This window comes from Ochotona princeps, chromosome 2, assembly GCF_030435755.1.
Source record: "Ochotona princeps isolate mOchPri1 chromosome 2, mOchPri1.hap1, whole genome shotgun sequence".
Classification (NCBI taxonomy): Eukaryota; Metazoa; Chordata; class Mammalia; order Lagomorpha; family Ochotonidae; genus Ochotona; species Ochotona princeps.
In genome coordinates, this window is record NC_080833.1 from 102,533,242 (window position 1) to 102,544,020 (window position 10,779).

Sequence of the window (10,779 nt, forward strand, 5' to 3'; positions counted from 1 at the left end):
AGAAATGGTCAGATGTAGTTAATTAAATTTAAGTACTCAAACTACTAAGTACATTCATTCCTCATTCCTGTTGCAGTTTATGTAAATATTTTGGGAACAGTCTAGAGATAGCTCATTTAGAGTAGCTCCTGTTACCTAATAAAAGTACCTATGATTTTTCTCTTTTTTGCTCAGGGATGATGAAAATTTCCTTTTACCTTCTGAGGTAGAATTTTTTAAATGGGGAGAATTATCAAGAGTCTACAGTGTAACCTATAACTCTTACATATACCACACATGTTTCTTTGAATTATGAAGGAAACTATAAAGGAAAGTGTTATTTCTTAACATCTTTGGAAAAAACTTTAGTCAGTAGACAATTTTATAACCTTAAAGGATCATCAAAATACTGTCTTGATTTCTGGTAGAGGAAAAAAAAAAAACACAACGTATTCTTATTACAAGGCAAGGAGAAATGCTTGTTTTATTCCTGATGATTTATAAAACTAGAATAAGTTCTTCCTTTATTGTGGATCTCAGCCTACCAATTGGAGTTTTATGCATGAAACACAAAGCTAGCTTTTGTAGAGAATAAGTGCATTTAAGTCGGTAAAAGGCTTATGCCTCAGTTATGATATTGGTTGTAAAAGCTTTTTTGCAAGCCTGGAAAACAAGCAGTAGTAGCACAGCATTTGGTGCATCCCTAGGAGTGCAGAGCAGCTCCTTGTAAAGAGTTGCATGCTGCTTCCTAATGATCAGCAATGAAATAAATACTTGCAGAATATTCCATTAAGTGTGAAGTTTTGTTACCTAGTTCCCTATGTATATGTATCCCTTCTAGGTACATTGATTTCATTTGTCAGCGGGCTAACTGAAGGAGGAGAAGAATAAGTGATGAACAAGAAGTGTAGAAAGTGGGTTAAGATCAGAGTAGTAGAGAATGAGAGATTAGAGTGTTATTATAATTCAGTTCCCACTTCTGGAAGGTAGTGAGAAATCTGACTAAATGGAATGTATCAGCAACCAAATAATCATCCAAAACACATAGGTTATTGGAGGCACGTGAAGGAAAGACATCTGATTTATTTTGGGAAGAAATGTAGTAAGAGAAAACTTTCTGAAGATGGAGGAGAATGGGGCATTCCAGGCAGAATCTAATGACTTGCAGAAAGGCCTGAATAAAGAGAATGAGACATTATGTTGGGCTATAACATTCAGGTGTACCGATTAGGATATCTTACGACTTAGGAGAGAAGTGAGAAAGGAGAGCAAGATCAGTGTGCTGTCATAAAGGGACTTGACCACCATGCTGAGGAGATGATTTGCCCTGGCACAGGGTGGCATCAGATTCATCTGACTCTGGCTGCAGAGAGGGGGATAAACCCTAAGGAGCCATCGGAGGCAGAATGAAACAAGTTTTGCTGGATTTTTTTAACAGGAGTGATCAGGTACCAGGTGATCCCTGTTACATACCACGTGCTCCTTTCTTTTTTGGTAAGTTTACTTAGATCTGTCATTGAACAAACCTGTTGAAGTGAGTGCTGTTGACACCATGGCATATAAAGAAGCTTTAAAAAGGATGTTACTGTGAGGCACAAAACAAGAAAGTTATTTCGCAGAGTCAAAGAGCTAGAAACTTGATGGAGCTAAGACTTGGTTCGAGACCATTTGGCTGCACAAACTGTGCTTTTCATCACTGTCTATGCCACCAGCTAGTCAAAGTAAGTACCTGAGAAGCATTTTGATTTTAACAACCAGGAACTTAGACAGAAATAATTCCAGCGAGCTGAGGACAGAAGCCAGGTTGCAGTAGGTTGAGGATTGTGTGAACCGCTAGCAAGTGAACGTGGAGAAATCATAAAGTCATGTTTCTGCTTATCCCACTTAGGTCTCTGGCTTGTTCTAATTAAGACATCTTACAGATGTAAAAAATTTAGAAATATTTAGTGCATTGTACACACACTTGGTGATTCTTGAGCATTTTGAGAAACGTTTGAAAAGCTGCTAAAAGTATATGTCTTTACACCAGAAACATGTTCATTTGTACACGCTCCCTAAGTATCACATACTATCTCAGGCTAGTTAAGGACCACCGAGCCTGTTGACGACCCCTCAGTTAACCTCAGGTGTGTAGCATCTGGAATTTTAAGATAGGGACCCAGAAGCCTTAACAGTTGTCCAGCTGTGACGAATTGAAGACTTTTGTATTAATTTTATGGAGAGGGTGCATTCTTTAAAAATTCTGTATACAAAAATTTTGTTAATAACTTTTTCTTCTAGTACATTTAAGGTCCTGATTTTACAGGGAAAAGATTGCCACACTTCCTTAAAATGTAATTTTTATTTTTTTTTTTAAGATTTATTTTATTTTATTGGAAAGGCAGATGTACAGAGAGGAGGAGAGACAGAGAGGAAGATCTTCCGTCGGATAATTCACTCCCCAAGTGAGCGCAACTGCTGGAACTGAGCCAATCTGAAGCCAGGAGCCAGGAACTTATTTCTGGGTCTCCCACGCAGGTGCAGGGTCCCAAGGCTTTGGGCCGTCCTTGACTGCTTTCCCAGGCCACAGGCAGGGAGCTGGATGGGAAGTAGAGCTGCTGGGATTAGAACCGGAGCCCATATGGGATCCTGGCGCGTTCAAGGTGAGGACCTTAACCATTATGCTATCGTGCCAGGCCCAAAATGTAATTTTTAAATGAACTTTCCTTTATTTTCTATTTTTATGAGTAAGAAAACTTACAAAAACAAGCTAGGATGGAAAATGGATAATAATTTTTGTACACAAAGAATTGAATGCATATGTAATTTGAATTTCCATCTAACAGGAGTTTTCGCAGCTTGAACACTGGTGGTTATGTGCACCTAAGGCTTTTGGTTAGTGTGTTCAGGATACACTGTGACTCAGCCTGGCTGAGCCGTGCCTAGTGGTTGGTTTGTGTCGTTTTGGTTTTCAAGCAGCACAAGAGAAAAGACAAAGAGCAATGAGTGTAGAGATGTCACCACTTCTGTAATTGCATATTAACTGGCTGAACCAACTTGAATTATAAAGGTCCCCAAAGAAAAGTGTGTAGCCCTCATGACAGTTTGTCATAGACAGTATAAATTGGATGTCATATCCTATTTTAATTCATTACTGTGATAAGTTTGACCAAACCATATAAAACTGTCTTTAAACAATTTAGTTATTCAATTCCAATATGATTTATTTCAAGTGCTATAATCAGGGTTGGTTTTTTTTTTTTAGGGCTTTTTAAAAAAGGATTTATTTATTTTTATTAGAAAGGCAGATATACAGAGAGGAGGAGAGACAGAGAGGAAGTTCTTCTGTGCAGTAGTTCACTCCCCAAGCGGATACAATGGCTGGAGCTGAGCCAATCTGAAGCCAGGAGCCAGGAGCTTCTGGGTCTCCCATGCGGGTGCAGGGTCCTAAAGCTTTGGGCTGTTCTGACTGCTTTCCCAGGCTACAAGCAGGGAGCTGGATGGGAAGTGGGGCTGCAGGGATTAGAACCGGTGCCCATATGGGATCCTGGAGTGTGCTAGGTGAAGACTTTAACTGCTATGCTATCATGCCAGGCCCTCGGGTTTTTTTAAAATTAGAAATTCATCGAAATTTTTACTTGCATATAGTAATATTTACTATTAAATTTTCTTCTCTCAACTTTTTTCTCTCTCTTAACTTTAATTTACTTAGCACTAAGTAACTTATTTTTACAACCCTTACATCCACTTTCTGTATTTGCCTGAGATCACTTGCCAGATTGAAATACTTAAATGTAGACCCAGAGCTGCTAGACACATCCTCACTATACTGTTCACTGTGCCTCAGCAATGGCGGACATAGATGTGTCCTGTTAGTAATTACTTCAGTATGTGCTTTCATACTGAAATATGCATTTTTTTACAATTGCATTTTGATATGCCAGTTTTGAAATCAGGCCAGTATTTTGGTCATTTCTCCCTTTGCTCATTTTAAGTAAGTTTTTTTGTAGTGATCATAAACTTTCCATTTTTGTCCTTATTTGTCCCATTTTCATTTGATCTCCATGTTAATCCAGCCATTTCCACACCTGATTCACCTGATTCACTCTCCATTTACTGTGTTGTGCTTTTGGGCATTCTGTGCCTTCTTCCCCTCACCTTTTTAAATCCCTTCTATTTTACCCTCTTTTGAGTTTATGTAGTTGCTGTTAGATTTAAGGCCAAATAGCAGATTTGCTTCTATTAATGACAGCTTCAGAATCAGTTGGCTCCCATACTTACTGTTTTTTTTTTTAAACTCTTTTATCCTATCTTCAATTTTTATAATATACTTTGTTCTCTCCTTTTATTCAGCATGTAAGAGTCAACAGAGATGTTTTTGCTGTGAAGAATCCCTTCATTAAAATTTCAAAATTTTGCAAGAGTTCTTTAAGAAAACAAACTTCCTTAGTTTGTATTCTGTATTTAAAACATCAGCTGTTAGCTGTGTTGCTGATAATTTCTGAATACACCTATTTTCAAATTTGAGTTCCAGACTCAAGTTTTTTCCTGCTTGCTGGATATCTGGCTTATTTTTTAATTATTTGTTTGAAAAATAGAAAGGCAAACAAAGATCTTTCATCCACAGATTCACTTCCCAAATGCACACAGCAACCGAGGTTACAGGAAACTAAAGCTGGGAAACTGAAAAAAAAAATTTTTTTTTATTTATTTTATTACACAGTCAGATATACAGAGAGGAGAGACAGAGAGGAAGATCTTCCATCCAATGATTCACTCCCCAAGTGAGCCGCAACAGCCGGTGCGCACCAATCCGAAGCCGGGAACCTAGAACCCCCTCCAGGTCTCCCACGCAGGTGCAGGGTCCCAATGCATTGGACCGTCCTCAACTGCTTTCCCAGGCCACAAGCAGGGAGCTGGATGGGAAGTGGAGTTGCTGGGATTAGAACCGGCGCCCACATGGGATCCCGGGGAGTTCAAGGTGAGGACTTTAGCCGCTAGGCCACGCTGCCGGGCCCGAAAAAAAATTTTTTTTTAGGATTTATTTATTTTTATTGAAAAACCAATTTATGGAGACACAGAACAGTTTTCCATGTGCTGGTTCACTCCCCAGATGGTTCCAACAGCCAGAGCTGAACCAATCTGAAGCCAGGAGCTAGGAGCTTCTTCCAGGTTTCTAATGTGCATGCAGGGTCACAAGGCTTTGGGCCATGTTTCACTGCTTTCCCAGACCATAAGCAGTTTGCTGAATGGAAAGTGGAGTGGCCAAGACATCAACTAGTGCCTATATGGGATCCCAGCACTTGGAGGTAGAGGATTAGCCAATGGAGCCATTGTGCTGGGCCTTTAAGTGGAATTTATTCTGTGTGTACCTTAAAGGTGACAAGAACCCAAGCTACCTGAGGCATCACATGTTGGATCAGTGGGTAACCAAAAAGTGTAACAGCTCCAGACTCAAATCCAGACATTAATGTGGGGTGCTACATCTCAAGCAGCTTAACTACTATGCCACACACATACACTGGATTTCTGTTTCTGAATATCCCATAAATACTGCTTTGCTAAATGTTGCCTCCCGCCATTACTCTTAAAATTTAACCTTGGCTTCCTACTGTATTTCCAAGTTTTAGTCATCACTGAACTCAAGTCCTGAGTCACATTTGGCTCCTTTGTTTTCTCCCCTACTGCTCACTGAACTGTTAACCAAAACTTGTCACCGCCACCAAGAGAGCTTTCATCCATTGCTTTCTTTACATCGTTATCTTGAGTTCAAGCACTTGAATTTAAACACAGACTCTCACAGTAGCCTCCTTACTGCTTTTGGGCTAAGTGTGCCTCTTTCATCCCATACATTTCTAAAAAGAAGAAACCATACCACAGTTCCTATGGAATAAACCATCACATACTTATTGGTCATGTTCACCATCAGGCCTTGTGTTACTGTTCCCGTGCTCATGTGCTCACATGCAGTTCCCTATCACTTGGATTTATTGTAGCCACACTAGTCAATCCAGGAGTCCTTAACCGGTCAACATATTTCCTTGTGCTTTGGCTCATTCCCTGTCTTCTCTCCAGAATATCTTCCTGTTTTCCTTACCAGTCCCCTAGCCCTTCTTTCTAAACCTGCTAACATTCTGTTAATTCTCAAGGACCTGGCTCACAGGTCCCAGAAAACTCTTCAATGTGTTTGACGCCTTCCCATTGACCTGGGATACATTATGTTTTCTTTCTTTTTTAAAGATTTATGTATTTTTATTACAAAGTCAGATATACAGGCCTGGCGGCGTGGCCTAGCGGCTAAAGTCCTCGCCTTGAAAGCCCCAGGATCCCATATGGGCGCCGGTTCTAATCCCGGCAGCTCCACTTCCCATCCAGCTCCCTGCTTGTGGCCTGGGAAACCAGTCGAGGACGGCCCAGTGCTTTGGGACCCTGCACCCACGTGGGAGACCTAGAGGAAGTTCCTGGTTCCCGGCTTCGGATCAGCTCAGCACCAGCCGTTGTGCTCACTTGGGGAGTGAATCATCGGACGGAAGATCTTCCTCTCTGTCTCTCCTCCTCTCTGTATATCTGACTTTGCAATAAAATGAATAAATCTTTAAAAAAAAAAAAAACAAAGTCAGATATACAGAGAGGAAAATCTTCTGTCCGATGATTCACTCCCCAAGTGAGCACAACGGCTGGTGCTGAGCTGATCCGAAGCCGGGAACCAGGAACTTCCTCTAGGTCTCCCACATGGGTGCAGGGTCCCAAAGCACTGGGCCGTCCTCGACTGGTTTCCCAGGCCACAAGCAGGGAGCTGGATGGGAAGTGGAGCTGCCGGGATTAGAACCAGTGCCCATATGGGATTCTGGTGCGTTCAAGGCGAGGACTTTAGCCGCTAGGCCACAGCGCCGGGCCCAGAATACATTATGTTTCATCCTCCCACAGCAACCTGTTGATATTTCTAATGTAGAACTCATCAGTTGTAAACAGCTGTCAGTACTTTGTTGTTTGTCTCCTTGGCTGCGTACTCTGAGGTCCCTGAGGTGGAGACTAATCGTTATTTGTATGTCTTTGAATCCTTGGCACTCGGAACAGAATCTAATACATTGGAAGTACTCGGCAAATATTTGCAGGATGAGCGCACTGGATTTCAAAGATGTATTTGTAGGGTTGCTTTTTTTTTTTTTTAGTAACAGTTCCCTAAGTCATGAATGTACACAGAATGAGATAACAAGGGTAAAATGGTTTATGTCAAATAAAACACAGGAAAAGACAGAGGCACACTGAAAAGCACACTGAAAAGAAGGCACCACAGGGGTGAGCATTTGGGGCACTTGTTCGGATGGTGCTGGGAAGGTCTGTGTCCCATGAGAGTGCCCAGGCTTGAGTGGCTCCAGCTAGGATTCCAGCCGTCTGCTGCTGCACACCCCTGGTGGCAGCAGGTGATGGCTGAAGTACGTGGCACCCTGGCACCCCTTTGGGAAGCCCAGATTGAGTTTAGTTTCTGACTTTGTCATGGCCTAGGCTTGTTGGTTGCAGGCATGTAGAGAGTGAGCCAGCAGATAAGGGATGTCTCTATCTCACTGCTTTTAAATGAAATAAATTTAAAACAAGAACAAAAGAGAGGACAGTAAGATTGTATCAATATACATGAGAGTTCCTCAAGGAAGTTCTTAAGACAGTAGAGTTAACAGCATTTTATTTTGGTTGAAAGTCTTTTTATATATAATACGTAGGAAATACATACTATGACAAACCTCGGACTTTGCTTCATGAAAGTAAGCATGGAATTATCTTTTTTTTTTTTTAAGATTTATTTTATTTTTATTACAAAGTCAGATATACTGAGAGGAGGATAGATAGAGAGGAAGTGGAGCTGCCGGGATTAGAACCAGCGGCCATATGGGATCAAGGCGAGGACCTTAGCCACTAGGCCACGCTGCCGAGCCCCGGAATTATCTTTTAATTCCATTTTTCCACAAACTTGCTAAAGTTCCCTTAGCAGAAGAGCGGGGAAAATGACAGCAAGTGGAATCGATTATCTGGGGCAGAGGCAATGGCAAGGGAGTGCAGGAGAGGGAAATAGGACATGGACACAAATTAAATTTGGAAGAAAGCTCATGAGAACCAGTGGATTTTGGTCTGAGAGCGTTCCAGTTGATGATCATGGCTATAGCTTTTATGTTGAGTAGATCACTGTTTCATAGCAGTTCACTACTTAACCAAGTTGTTGTTGGAGAAGGTAGTGATAAATATTTTCACCATTCTACAGTTACTTAAGAAATTGGTTTCAGGGCCCAGCGCTGGTAACCTGGTGGCTAAAATCCTTGCCTTGCACACTCCAGGATCCCATATGGGCACCAGTTTGTGTCCCGGCAGCCGTGCGTCCCATCCAGCCCCCTGCTTGTGGCCTGGGAAAGCAGTTGATGGCAGCCCAAAGCCTTGGGACCCTGCACCTGTGTGGGAGACCTAGAGGAAGCTCCTGGCTCCTGGCCTCGGATGGAGCTCAGCTTCGGTCATTGCAGCCACTAGAGGAGTGAATCAGTGGACAGAAGATCTTCCTTTCTCTTTTTCCTTCTCTCTGAATATCTGACTTTCTAATAAAAATAAATCTTTAAAAAGAAAAGAAAACTGGTTTCAGCCTTACTTCTGACCAACCAATGACAGTTTACCTGTTGAACTTTTATAATAATTACTATTTTTAAGATTTATTTACTTGCAATGTAGTTATATAGAGAGAGGGCAGGGAGATCTTCCACCTGCTGATTCATGTCCTAAGTAGGCCAGACTGAAGCCAAGAGCAAGGAGCTTCTGCTGCTTTCCCAAGTGTATTAGCAAGGAGCTGGTTCAGGAGCCGAGTGGCTGGGACTTGAGCTGGTGCCTACTAGGGATGCTGACATTGCAGTAGGTGGGTTCACCAGTTACACCCCTATGTTGGCCCCTACAATTAATTTCTTGAAGGTTGTGTAGACCTAGGCTGCAGGGATAGGCAGGAAGACCAAGGAAAAGGACTCTTAAGATGTTATCTGTTTGCATACCTTTTGTTTAGCCATTTATGTTAATAGGCAAAGTGTTTATTTGCATACTTAGAACTTCAGAATGGAAGTACTTTGACTTGAAAATTGCTTTTTCTTTCTTTTTTAATCTTGACTTTTCTTCCATGTAAAGTTCACTTTTCCCTAGTAGCAGAGCTGGTACTTAATATTAGACCTGCTTGTGAACAGGTCCCTTAAAAACTAGACACTAAAATTTCAAGAAATTCTACTAAAACCTATCCTTTTGTTTTTGGTTTTTAAGATTTGTTTACTTTTTTTGGGAAACCAATTACAGAGAAAAGAGACTGAAAGAAAGATTTTCCATCTGTTGGTTCACTGCCCAAGTGGCTGCAGTGCTGGAGCTGCACCGATCCAAAGCAAGGAATCAGGAGCTTCTTCCGGGTCTCCCACGCGGGCACAGAGTCCCAAGGCTTTGGGCCGTCCGCTGCCTTTCCAGCTCACAAGCAGGGAGTTGGGTGCGAAGTGGAGCTGCCAGGATTAGAATTGGTGCCTGTATGGGATCCTGGCGTATACAAAGCAGTAATTTCAGCCACTAGACTATAGCTCCAGGCCCTATCCACTTGTTTAATGGAATTGTTATAAATAGGTGTTACTTTGGAGACTGACATTCCACTCTACTCTTGATGTAGCTCCTTGCTAAAGAAAAAGCTTAGGCCCTAGTGTCCCACATGGGAGACCTGGAGGAAGCTCCTGGCATCCAGCATTGGCCTGGCCCAGCCCTGACTGTTGCCCCCATTTCAGGAACAAAGCAATGGTTGAAGATATCTCCCTCTGTCCCTGAAATTTGACTTCCAAATAAATAAAAGTTTAAGGTTTTGCTACAGTAACAGTGTAGCCTCGCTAGAGTCACTTACAAAGCAGCGTATTTCTTGTTATCTATTATTGGAGCACTCTAGCATGCAGTGGACATTGTTAGAGAGGAATACAGATTTATATCTATAACTGTGACAGGTGACTTCACAAGCCGACAGTGAATGGATAGAAAGGCATTGATGTGTGATTCAGCAGTTACAGCTTCCAAGCCCAGCAGTGCTTTAGAGGTAAGTCCTACAGGTACTATGTGTCTGTTCCCCCATGAGAAATGGGAATGCTAACTACTCGGCCTGCCTCCGGGAGCCTGCTTGAGGATGAAAGAACTTAAAATGTAGCAGCATTGTGAGGATTTTACAGATCTTGAAATGACCTATAAATCCACCACACTGTGTCACTAATGCACTTGTTCAAGAAAGGGATCTGTGGCCGTTTTCCCGGGCTGGCAGTCTCTGATAGGCTGGGACGTAGTATTTCCAGAAGGGGGCAGCAAAACTCCAATCCAGGGACTTAGCTACTTCCTCAAAGTATCTGGTACAGTTTAATGTTAAGAAAATCACCCTTTAAAAATGATAAAGCTACTCATAATAGATACCATAACCATTGACTGATTGCAAATATTTTGCTTTTTTCATGTCTTTCAAAGAAAGTAACGTTTAATAATTTGATCTACATAACCAGAAGCCATGGCCCATGTTTTTCCATTAATGTCCAAGTCTCACTTTTTTAATACAGCTTTTAAATAGCTTACTTTTATAAAAGAAATCTAAGGTGTTCATGCCTGATTCTTCCAACTTGAGATGCCCAGTGAAACTCAAGAGCTGTTCCTAGTAGTGTGAGTGTGCGTCAGAGTGTGTCTGCGTCACACAGAGGAGATAGGATCTATAGCTGGCCTTTCTCATTCTTTCACTATTGAGATTTGTTTAAAAACACCCTTGTGCTTTCCTACCTTTAACCAGTGAATCACCTTGTA